The sequence below is a fragment of the Bombina bombina genome, chromosome 4 (assembly GCF_027579735.1).
Source record: "Bombina bombina isolate aBomBom1 chromosome 4, aBomBom1.pri, whole genome shotgun sequence".
In the NCBI taxonomy this organism is placed as follows: domain Eukaryota; kingdom Metazoa; phylum Chordata; class Amphibia; order Anura; family Bombinatoridae; genus Bombina; species Bombina bombina.
Genome location: NC_069502.1, coordinates 1,027,540,531 through 1,027,552,576, shown reverse-complemented (window position 1 = coordinate 1,027,552,576; position 12,046 = coordinate 1,027,540,531). Strand labels below are relative to the sequence as shown.

Below are 12,046 nucleotides of genomic sequence, written 5' to 3'. Positions count from 1 at the left end.
TTAGGGGGCGCTTCCTCAGTTTCAATATAATAGGTGATATGGTAGTGCTTGTAATGTCTCAACAGAAAAAAACAGGCCTAAATCTAGAAATATGCTAATAGCAACAATAATAAAACTATAAATATATAATAATCTAAAATTTGGACATAAGTAAGTAACCACAATGCTGAAAATGATAATAGTAAAAAACTATATATATATATATATATATATATATATATATATATATATATATATGAGAATATATATATATATTACTGGAATATAAACATAGATAATGTGAAAGTCTATGGGTCCAGGGTAATGACAGTTCCCAGATGTTTGAGGCTGCACTCTGTCAAAGGATGGCTATCCTGTAGTATGGAATCTAAAAAAGAATAAAAAACAGAGGCGCCACCATGGCCTAATATCGCCAGTACAGGTAAAATGAGCAGCAATATGAGAATGTGAATACTCACAAACATAAAGCACCCCACTGGTGCTAGTAGAGCAGACTGACACTTCTCAGTGGTTCAGCACACTGTATCCAAAGCGCAGAGAAAGTCAGGAATCCTCTGACACTCCAATGTATATGTGCCTATGGATAAAGGAAAAAGCAACATGACATGGCCCAATATCATCAGGACAAGGGGAAAATAATACCAATAGCTTGCACTTTATCCATAGGCACATATACATTGGAGTGTCAGAGGATTCCTGACTGTCTCTGCGCTTTGGATACAGTGTGCTGAACCACTGAGAAGTGTCAGTCTGCTCTACTAGCACCAGTGGGGTGCTTTATGTTTGTGAGTATTCACATTCTCATATTGCTGCTCATTTTACCTGTACTGGCAATATTAGGCCATGGTGGCGCCTCTGTTTTTTATTCTTTTTTAGGGCCAAATTATGAAGCTCCAAATGGAACTTGATGCCCCTGTTTCCACGCGAGCCTTAAGGCTCGCCAGAAACAGCAGTTGTCTAAAGACCGCTGCTTCATAACTTGCCCGCCTGCTCTGAGGCTGAGGTCTTCTATCCGCCCGATCCTATACCATTGGGCTGATTGACACCCCCTGCTAGCGGCCGGTAATCTGCAGGGGGCAGCATTGCACAAGCAGTTCACAAGAACTGCTTGTGCAATGATAAATGCAGACAGCGTATGCTGTTTGCATTTATCGATGTGCGGCGGACATGATACTCTACATCGTATCATCTCAGCTTGCACTGCTTTCATAAATCGGCCGCTATGTCTTTTCTCTACATTGTATAAGACTTAATTTTGACTCAACACTAGTTTTCATTTTAACACTAAGATACATTGAAAGGTTTGCTTTAAGGCAACATAGAAACATAGAATTTGATGGTAGATAAAAACAAAAAAGGCCCATCAAGTCTACCCATATTACATGTTACTTTTTTTTAGGATATCCTTGTGTGTGTGCCAGACATTTTTTAATTCATTTACAGTCTTTGTGTTTACCACCTCAATTGGAAGTTTATTCCATGAATCCACCACCCTTTCTGTAAAAAATGCTTCTTCAAATTTCTCCTGAATCTGTGCTACCATCTAACTTAAGATTGTGACCCCTTGTTTTGGCATTTGTTTGTTTTTTTGGGGGGGAAATGCTTTCAGCTTCTACTTTATTAAGTTCCTTCATATATTTGAAGGCTTCTATAATGTCACCTCTTTGCCTTCTATCCTCTAAATCATACATATTTAAGTCATAGAGTCTTTCTTTGAACGCTTTATATTTTAGACCGTGTACCATTTTTTTAGCTCCTCCCTGGTCTATTAATTTAGTTACATGATGAAATAAATCAATTAGGTTAGTCTTACATGATCTTCTAGTAGTGAAACAATTCTGTCCTTTGTCTTCTAAGTTGTTTGTCTGAAGGTAAGACACAAGTCTTTCCTTTAAAAGAGGTTCCATTCATTTACCTGCAATTTCGGTCAAACTGACTTTCCTAAAGCTAGCAGAATCTTCCCTACTACCCTTTTTTATGAAGAGGGACTACATTGGCAATTTTCCAGTCTTTTGGAACAACTCCTGTTAACGGTGACTGATTAAATAAATCAGCTAATGGAATAGCTATAACAGATCAAAGTTTTCTTAAAACCCTTGGATGCATATTATCTGGACCCAAAGACTTATTTACTTTTATTTTTATAAAGTCATTGAAACCTTTTCCTCTGTTAAAAGAAAAGTTTTACCCACAGTATAATTTAAAGTAACATCTCTTAATAAAATATCACTATCTTTACAATCTGTTGTAAAGACTGAACAAAAGTAATAATTTAGACAGTTTGCTATTTGCTTATCTCCTTCCACTACTCTATCATCAGTTTTTCTCTTTTCACTGATATACAGATGGGTGCTATTTTTATTTTCTGCATCAGCTTTAGCCTTTCTGATTGACTGCTTTGTCATCTTTTGTTGGGTTCTCCATTTTTCCATATCCTCTTCTGAGCCAGTGAGTTCATTGTAGCCCTGCTTGTGCTACTTCTCTTGAAAACCATATTGGTTATCTTGAACATTTACAAACAAGTCTAATATATATAACTCAATAGTGTGCTGGGTCTGTAGAACACCAGCATACTGCTGCAAAACACATAAGCCTCTATTTATCAAGCTGTCAACCACAAATACATTGGAATTCCACAGCGTATTTGTGGTGAGCCTGATTCGCCTTAGTTATCAAACCCTACAGACCGGCAAAAGTAGAATTTAGTGATGTAACATACGATCCGCCGGACTCAGTCCGACACAGATTGATGCTTAAGTCACTACAGATGTTCCGAACACAAGTTCGGCACAATCTGACTACTTTTGGAAGTTATGAAATTCCTACCAGGTACGCTCGGCACTTTTCCGGCCCAGCATACCTGGTTTTCAATTGCGGCGGATGCCATAGGAATCAATGGGAGTCGGAAAGCAGCGAAAGCTCATGTTTGCTGCTGCCCGATATCCCATTGATTCCTATGATAAATGTCTACACCTAACACCCTATCATGTACCCCAAGTCTAAACACCCCTAATCTGCCCCCCCCCTACACCGCCACAACTAAATAAAGTGTTTAACCCCTAAACCGCCGCTCCCGGAGCCCTCCGCCACCTACATTATATTTATTAACCCCTAATCTGCCCCCCTACATTGCCGCCACTATATTAAATGTATTAGCCCCTAAACCTAAGTCTAACACTAACCATAACACCCCTAACTTAAATATAATTTAACTAAATCTTAATAAATTATTTCTATTTAAAACTAAATACTTACCTATAAAATAAACCCTAAGATAGCTAAAATATAACTAATAGTTACATTGTAGCTAGATAAGGGTTTATTTTTATTTTACAGGCAACTTTGTATTTATTTTAACTAGGTAGAATAGTTACTAAATAGTTATTAACTATTTAATAACTTCCTAGTTAAAATAAATACCTGTAAAATAAAATCTAACCTAAGTAATTAAATAAATACCCTAAACTAAAAACAATTAAATACAATTAAAAAAAATTATCTAAAGTACAAAACCCCCCCACTAAATTACAGAAAATAATAAAATAATTTTTTTAAAACTAATTACACCTAATCTAATCCCCCTAATAAAATAAAAAAAAACCCCAAATAATAAAAAGCCCTACCCTATACTAAATTACGAATAGCCCTTAAAAGGGCCTTTTGCGAGGCATTGCCCCAAAGTAATAAGTTCTATTACCTGTAAAATAAAGTACAATACCCCCCAACATTAAAACCCACCACCCACACACCCAACCCTACTCTAAAACCCACCCAATCCCCCCTTAAAAAAACCTAACACTAACTCCTTGAAGATCACCCTACCTTGAGACGTCTTCACCCAGCCGGGCCGAAGTAGCCGGGAGAAGTGGTCCTCCAGACGGGCAGAAGTCTTTATCGAAGCCGGCCAGAAGAGGTCCTCCAGACGGGCAGAGGTCTTCATCCATTCGGCGCGGAGCGGCTCCATCTTCAAGACATCCGACGTGGAGCATCCTCTTCATCTGGAGTCTTCTTGAACAATGATGGGTCCTTTAAGTGACATCATCCAAGATGGCGTCCCTTGAATTCCGATTGGCTGATAGAATTCTATTAGCCAATCGGAATTAAGGTAGTAAAAATCCTGTTGGCTGATGCAATCAGCCAATAGGATTGAGCTTGCATTCTATTGGCTGTTCCAATCAGCCAATAGAATGCGAGCTCAATCCTATTGGCTGATTGGATCAGCCAATAGGATTGAACTTCAATCCTATTGGCTGATTGCATCAGCCAATAGGATTTTTCCTACCTTAATTCCGATTGGCTGGTAAAATTCTATCAGCCAATCGGAATTCAAGGGACGCCATCTTGGATGACGTCACTTAAAGGACCCATCATTGTTCAAGAAGACTCCGGATGAAGAGGATGCTCCACATCTGATGACTTGAAGATGGAGCCGCTCTGCGCCGGATGGATGAAGATAGAAGATGCCGCCTGGATGAAGACTTCTGCCCGTCTGGAGGACCTCTTCTGGCCGGCTTCGATGAAGACTTCTGACCGTCTGGAGGACCACTTCTGCCGGCTTTGTGGAGGACTTTGGCCCAGCTGGGTGAAGACATCTCAAGGTAGGGTGATCTTCAAGGGGTTAGTGTTAGGTTTTTTTAAGGGGGGACTGGGTGGGTTTTAGAGTAGAGTATGGTTGGGTGTGTGGGTGGTGGGTTTTAATGTTGGGGGGGTATTGTACTTTTTTTTTTTACAGGTAATAGAGCTGATTACTTTGGGGCAATGCCTCGCAAAAGGCCCTTTTAAGGGCTATTCTTAATTTAGTATAGGGTAGGGCTTTTTATTATTTTGGGGGGCTTTTTTATTTTATTAGGGGGATTAGATTAGGTGTAATTAGTTAAAAAAATTGTAATTATTTTATTATTTTCTGTAATTTAGTGTTTGTTTGTTTTTGTACTTTATGTAATTGTTTTTAATTGTATTTAGTTTAGGGAATTTATTTAATTATAGTGTAGTGTTAGGTGTAATTGTAACTTAGGTTAGGTTTTATTTTACAGGTATATTTGTATTTATTTTAACTAGGAAGTTATTAAATAGTTAATAACTATTTAGTAACTATTCTACCTAGTTAAAATAAATACAAAGTTGCCTATAAAATAAAAATAAACCCTAAGCTAGCTACAATGTAACTATTAGTTATATTGTAGCTATCTTACGGCTAGATTTAGAGTTTTGTCGGTAACGACCCGCGTAGCTAACGCTGGCTTTTTTTTGGCCGCACCTTTTAAATACCGCTGGTATTTAGAGTTTCCTATGGGGAAACACTTCCTAAGTCTGCACACTAACACTCTAACATGAACCCTGAGTCTAAACACCCCTAACCTTACACTTATTAACCCCTAATCTGCCGCCCCTGCTATTGCTGACACCTGCATATTTTTTTAACCCCTAATCTGCCGCTCCGTACACCGCCGCAACCTACATTATACCTATGTACCCCTAATCTGCTGCCCCTAACACCGCCCACCCCTATATTATATTTATTAACCCCTAATCTGCCGCCCCCAACGTCGCCTCCACCTACCTACAATTATTAACCCCTAATCTGCCGACCGGACCACACCGCTACTCTAATAAATGTATTAACCCCTAAAGCTAAGTCTAACCCTAACACTAACACCCCCCTAAGTTAAATATAATTTAAATCTAACGAAATAAATTAACTCTTATTAAATAAATTATTCCTATTTAAAGCTAAATACTTACCTGTAAAATAAACCCTAATATAGCTACAATATAAATTATAATTATATTGTAGCTATTTTAGGATTAATATTTATTTTACAGGCAACTTTGTAATTATTTTAACCAGGTACAATAGCTATTAAATAGTTAATAACTATTTAATAATTACCTAGTTAAAATAATTACAAAATTACCTGTAAAATAAATCCTAACCTAAGTTACAATTAAACCTAACACTACACTATCAATAAATTAATTAAATAAAATACCTACAAATAAATACAATGAAATAAACTAACTAAAGTACAAAAAATAAAAAAGAACTAAGTTACAAAAAATAAAAAAATATTTACAAACATTAGAAAAATATTACAAGAATTTAAAACTAATTACACCTACTCTAAGCCCCCTAATAAAATAACAAAGACCCCCAAAATAAAAAAATGCCCTACCCTATTCTAAATTAAAATAGAAAAGCTCTTTTACCTTACCAGCCCTTAAAAGGGCCATTTGCGGGGCATGCCCCAAAGAATTCAGCTCTTTTGCCTGGAGAAAAAAACATACAATTCCCCCCCCAACATTACAACCCACCACCCACATACCCCTAATCGAACCCAAACCCCCCTTAAATAAACCTAACACTAAGCACCTAAAGATCTTCCTACCTTATCTTCACCACACCGGGTCCCGATCTGTCCAGAAGAGCCTCCGATGTCTTGATCCAAGCCCAAGCGGGGGGCTGAAGACATCCATCCTCCGGCTGAAGTCTTGATCCAAGCGGGCAGAAGAGGACATCCGGACCGGCAAACATCTTCATCCAAGCCGCATCTTCTATGTTCTTCCATCCGATGACGACTGGCTCCATCTTGAAGACCTCCAGCGCGGATCCATCCACTTCTTCTTCCGACTAGACGACAAATGAAGGTTCCTTTAAGGGACGTCATCCAAGATGGCGTCCCTCGAATTCCGATTGGCTGATAGGATGGAATCAGCCAATCAGATTCAAGTTCAATCCGATTGGCTGATCCGATCAGCCAATCAGATTGAGCTCGCATTCTATTGGCTGTTCCGATCCGGTCGTCATCGGATGGAAGAACATAGAAGATGCGGCTTGGATGAAGATGTTTGCCGGTCCGGATGTCCTCTTCTGCCCGCTTGGATCAAGACTTCAGCCAGAGGATGGATGTCTTCAGCCCCCCGCTTGGGCTTGGATCAAGACATCGGAGGCTCTTCTGGACAGATCGGGACCCGGTGTGGTGAAGATAAGGTAGGAAGATCTTCAGGGGCTTAGTGTTAGGTTTATTTAAGGGGGGTTTGGGTTAGCTTAGGGGTATGTGGGTGGTGGGTTGTAATGTTGGTGGGGGGTATTGTATTTTTTTTTCTCCAGGCAAAAGAGCTGAATTCTTTGGGGCATGCCCCGCAAATGGCCCTTTTAAGGGCTCGTAAGGTAAAAGAGCTTTTCTATTTTAATTTTAGAATAGGGTAGGGCATTTTTTTTATTTTGGGGGGCTTTATTATTTTATTAGGGGGCTTAGAGTAGGTGTAATTAGTTTAAAATTGTTGTAATATTTTTCTAATGTTTGTAAATATTTTTTTATTTTTTGTAACTTAGTTCTTTTTTATTTTTTGTACTTTAGTTAGTTTATTTAATTGTATTTATTTGTAGGTATTTTATTCAATTTATTTATTGATAGTGTAGTGTTAGGTTTAATTGTAGATAATTGTAGGTATTTTATTTAATTAATTTATTGATAGTGTAGTGTTAGGTTTAATTGTAACTTAGGTTAGGATTTATTTTACAGGTAATTTTTTAATTATTTTAACTAGGTAGCTATTAAATAGTTATTAACTATTTAATAGCTATTGTACCTAATTAAAATAAATACAAAGTTGCCTGTAAAATAAATATTAATCCTAAAATAGCTACAATATAATTATAATTTATATTGTAGATATATTAGGGTTTATTTTACAGGTAAGTATTTAGCTTTAAATAGGAATAATTTATTTAATAAGAGTTAATTTATTTCGTTAGATTTAAATTATATTTAACTTAGGGGGGTGTTAGTGTTAGGGTTAGACTTAGCTTTAGGGGTTAATACATTTATTAGAGTAGCGGTGTGTTCCGGTCGGCAGATTAGGGGTTAATAAGTGTAGGTAGGTGTCGGCGACGTTGAGGGGGGCAGATTAGGGGTTAATAAATATAATATAGGGGTCGGCGGTGTTAGGGGCAGCAGATTAGGGGTACATAAGTATAACGTAGGTGGCGGCGGTGTGCGGTTGGCAGATTAGGGGTTAAAAATTTTTATTATAGTAGCAGCGATGTGGGGAGACCTCAGTTTAGGGGTGCATAGGTAGTTTATGGGTGTTAGTGTACTTTAGAGCACAGTAGTTAAGAGCTTTATGAACCGGCGTTAGCCCAAAAAGCTCTTAACTCCTGTTTTTTTTCTGCTCTGGAGTTTTGTCGTTAGATTTCTAATGCGAACTTCAGCCACGAATCTAAATACCGGCGTTAGAAAGATCCCATTGAAAATATAGGATACGCAAATTGCGTAGGGGGATCTGCGGTATGCAAAAGTCGCGGCTGCAAAGTGAGCGTTAGACCCTTTAATGACTGACTCCAAATACCAGCGGGCGGTAAAAACCAGCGTTAGGAGCCTCTAACGCTGGTTTTGAAGGCTACCGCCAAACTCTAAATCTAGTCCTTAGGGTTTATTTTATAGGTAAGTATTTAGTTTTAAATAGGAATAATTTATTTAGATTTAGTTAAATTATATTTAAGTTAGGGGGTGTTAGGGTTAGTGTTAGACTTAGGTTTAGGGGTTAATACATTTAATATAGTGGCAGTTACTATTTAGTAACTATTCTACCTAGTTAAAATAAATACAAAGTTGCCTGTAAAGTAAAAATAAACCCTAAGCTAGCTACAATGTAACTATTAGTTATATTGTAGCTATCTTAGGGTTTATTTTATAGGTAAGTATTTAGTTTTAAATAGGAATAATTTATTTAGATTTAGTTAAATTATATTTAAGTTAGGGGGTGTTAGGGTTAGTGTTAGACTTAGGTTTAGGGGTTAATACATATAATATAGTGGCAGCGGTGTAGGGGGGCAGATTAGGGGTTAATAAATATAATGTAGGTGGCGGTGGGCTCTGGGAGAGGCGGTTTAGGGGTTAAACACTTTATTTAGTTGCGGCAGGGTCTGGGAGCGGCAGGATAGGGGTTAATAACTTTATGTAGGTGGCGGCGGAAGATTAGGGGTTAATTTGTATAATGTAGGTGGTGGTGGGCTCCGTGAGCGGTGGTTTCTGGGTTAATATATTTATTAGAGTTGCGGTGGGCTCCGGGAGCAGCAGTTTAGGGGTTAATAACTTTATTTAGGTGCAGCGGGGTCCGGGAGCGGCGGTATAGGGGGTTAACAATATAGTATAGTGTGGGTGTTTAGTGAAAGCTGTAAAAAAGCCGAAGAGCAGCAAGATCGATGACTGTTAGTTACTTGGTGCGTGGCTTTTTGACAGCTTTTTTTATCATTTTGGAGAACGTATTCAGGTCCGCAGCAGCGATGTTAGGCGAACTTAGGCGAGCGTATTGGTGCCGTTGAATGCACGAAAGTCGATGGCTTGATAAATAGATGCCATTATATTGCAAATTAAGTTAAAAAGTATGCATAAAATTTTTGCTTCAGTCATGCCATTTGAAACCCCATGGTTCCTAAAGGGTTAAAGCATGTGTTTTGTGAGATCCAATCAGCCTCTTCTTTTGTTTTCCAGAATGTCTGTGCTACATATGACTAGATGGAGGAAGGAGCTGGCTTTTACCCTGGTGTGAGGAGTGCTCCATCCTTGGTCCTTCTTGTTGTAGAAGTCCTTAGCTGGAAAGAATCCAAGGAGAGGAGGCTTCAAGCTTCTGGGAAACCGCTACAAGACAGCGATCAGCATTCAGATATTTGGGAGCTGTGTGAGGGGAACTGGCTCCCTGGCAATGTAGTTTGTTTAGTTACACTGAACCCTGGAGCAATAAGCTATTTTTTTCCCAGCCTCCATGGTGGGAAATTTGACTTTATTAAGGTGGAGGGTTCAGTCAAAAAAAAACACTCTCATATATACTGCATTTTCTTTAGGCAATAGCTATTGCTTGTTTGACTAGACTAGCCACAATGACATTTGTGTAGATGTGACTTTGTTGTGATACAACTTGGCTACATTTCTTAATTGGCTTTAAGGGCTATCATATATATGAATAGCTGTTGCTACAGACAACCCACAACAATTTTGAGAAGCTTCATTATGAGCTCAAGAAAACTACACATTATGCTGACAAGCTATGTAGTGACCCTTTCTGTGTGGCTGTGTTGAGATGTAGGCCCACATTTGTATTGCTTTATACAAGTCAATAGATTTGTCTTAAAATGAATGATATACCAAAAAGGTATAATCCAAGACACTTAGAAATATTAGTTAATTTCAATGTTTTCTTATTGCACAAGAAAGTCTTCAATCCTTAATTGAAAATCACAATTTGATTTATCTGAATGAATGTTCAAGACTATTTAATAGCAGTGCAAAGAAATTGTAAGGGAAATTCAAGAAAATGATCTGAACAGGTTGATAGTCATAATCTAGGACACACAACAAAATCTTTATAAAGTGACAATGATAGATAAATTCTTTATCTGTATCTGCAAGCTGTCTATCCTTGTAAAGAAGCCAAATTGCCTTGAACAGATTTTCATTTCTTACAAGTAATTCTCCAAAGATTAAAGAGCAAACTAATTTGTAAGGATTCAGAAATCAATGAGGAAAGTACAATAGTTAGAGAATATATTTCACTGATATCTCACAGATTAAAGAAAGAAAATATGATAAACTTTATTAAGAAAAAGTAAGTTATTAAATGTACTTTAAAATAATATATGGTTTCCACAAATAAAAAAACATACCAAAAATCTTTTACTACAGACAAAATTCACTAAGAGTTGGTAAAATTAATAAAAAAAATGTACTGCTTACAAGAATACTTCTTCAGCTTGTCACTCCCAATAGAAACTTTAAAAAAACAAAAAAGAATTCTAGAATTAAAAATGTAACTTAAGTTAAAAATATTTTGATAACCCTACTGAAGAAGTGTATGTATTGGGTACTTGTAAATCAAGGCTAATCACCAGTAAGGGTTTCAAGGCGCTGCTCATTTTATTGACCTTGGAAGGATGAAAGGCTGAGTGGACCTCGCCGGGGATCGAATCTGCAACTCTTGGGTTGCTACAGAGCTCAGCCACAGTGCCTTAGCATGCTGAGCTATCTGTGGATAGCTAGGACCTCATAACTATTGTCTTGAGAATAATATTATTTTGTGAATTGAATAAGATGCCTGTATTCCATATGGTTTACTTCTATTGAGATTTTTATATCAATCATGATCAACAAGAGAATGGGGGGGGGGGCCTAGGTGGACTAAGAAGAAGGGTTTTGCTTTTTTCCATTTCTCTGAATACTATTTCTTTGTATTTTTTTCTCATTACTCTTTCCTCTATAAACCATTTGTAAGCTACTATGAGTTATCTCTTTAGCCACACTGACAGTAGAGATGTGAGAATAATAATAAACATGTTATTTTGCACTCCTTGTGGATATTTATTTGAGAATTGTCCTCTCTTTTTTTATAATTAACAAAATGGTATGTTGGTACAGGTTGGTACTAGTGCATTTGAATGTATTTGTGTGGACTGTTGTATTGCTGATTGTTCCTGTTAGTTGTATCTTTTATTTAAAATTCCTTTCTTCCATTAATTAGTTTTTTTAGTGATTGTTCCTTGATTTAAAATGTATAGGGCTAAATTACATGTGGGGGCAACTGATAGCACAGAGTGCATTATCCTTATCACGAACCTGCGCTAAGAAAAGTGCATAATCTAGTATTACAAGTAAATGATAAAAAGGGTTTACCAAAGAATCCCAATGTGGCTGTAATTTCTTTAGCGCACCCAATACTTTGAATGGCTAGCACAGGGTCTTCTATTATCGCTCATATTACAAGTGGCGTGTTAAGTGTTACCGTTGAGTGCAATACAAAATAGCACTGGATAATTTTGCTCCTTTGGAAATCTTAGGTAAATTGTTAATGTTTGAATATATGCCTAACAAAACACATCTATAATATAATAAAATAAAGTATTCCACTCAAATTTTTACATATTAAATGCAAAATAAATGTTTATTAATGAAATGTTTTAACAGTGATTTAAAGGGATAATGGTATATGGTTGTACAGAAAAGAAGCCGGCTAACCATCCGCCAATAAATCCAGTGAGGAATTGCAGGTAAGA

The 12,046-nt window shown here is 37.2% G+C and overlaps 1 long non-coding RNA gene across 1 annotated transcript in view; it reads left to right on the top strand.

Moving 5' to 3' along the window:
- The window catches only part of LOC128655756 (uncharacterized), an 80,605-nt gene extending 69,248 nt beyond the window's left edge, over positions 1 to 11,357 (top strand). Inside the window, exon 4 of the long non-coding RNA XR_008401900.1 lies at positions 9,495 to 11,357. This is a non-coding gene — a long non-coding RNA (uncharacterized LOC128655756). The remainder of the gene's footprint in view (positions 1 to 9,494) is intronic.
- The last annotated feature ends 689 nt before the right edge of the window (positions 11,358 to 12,046 follow it).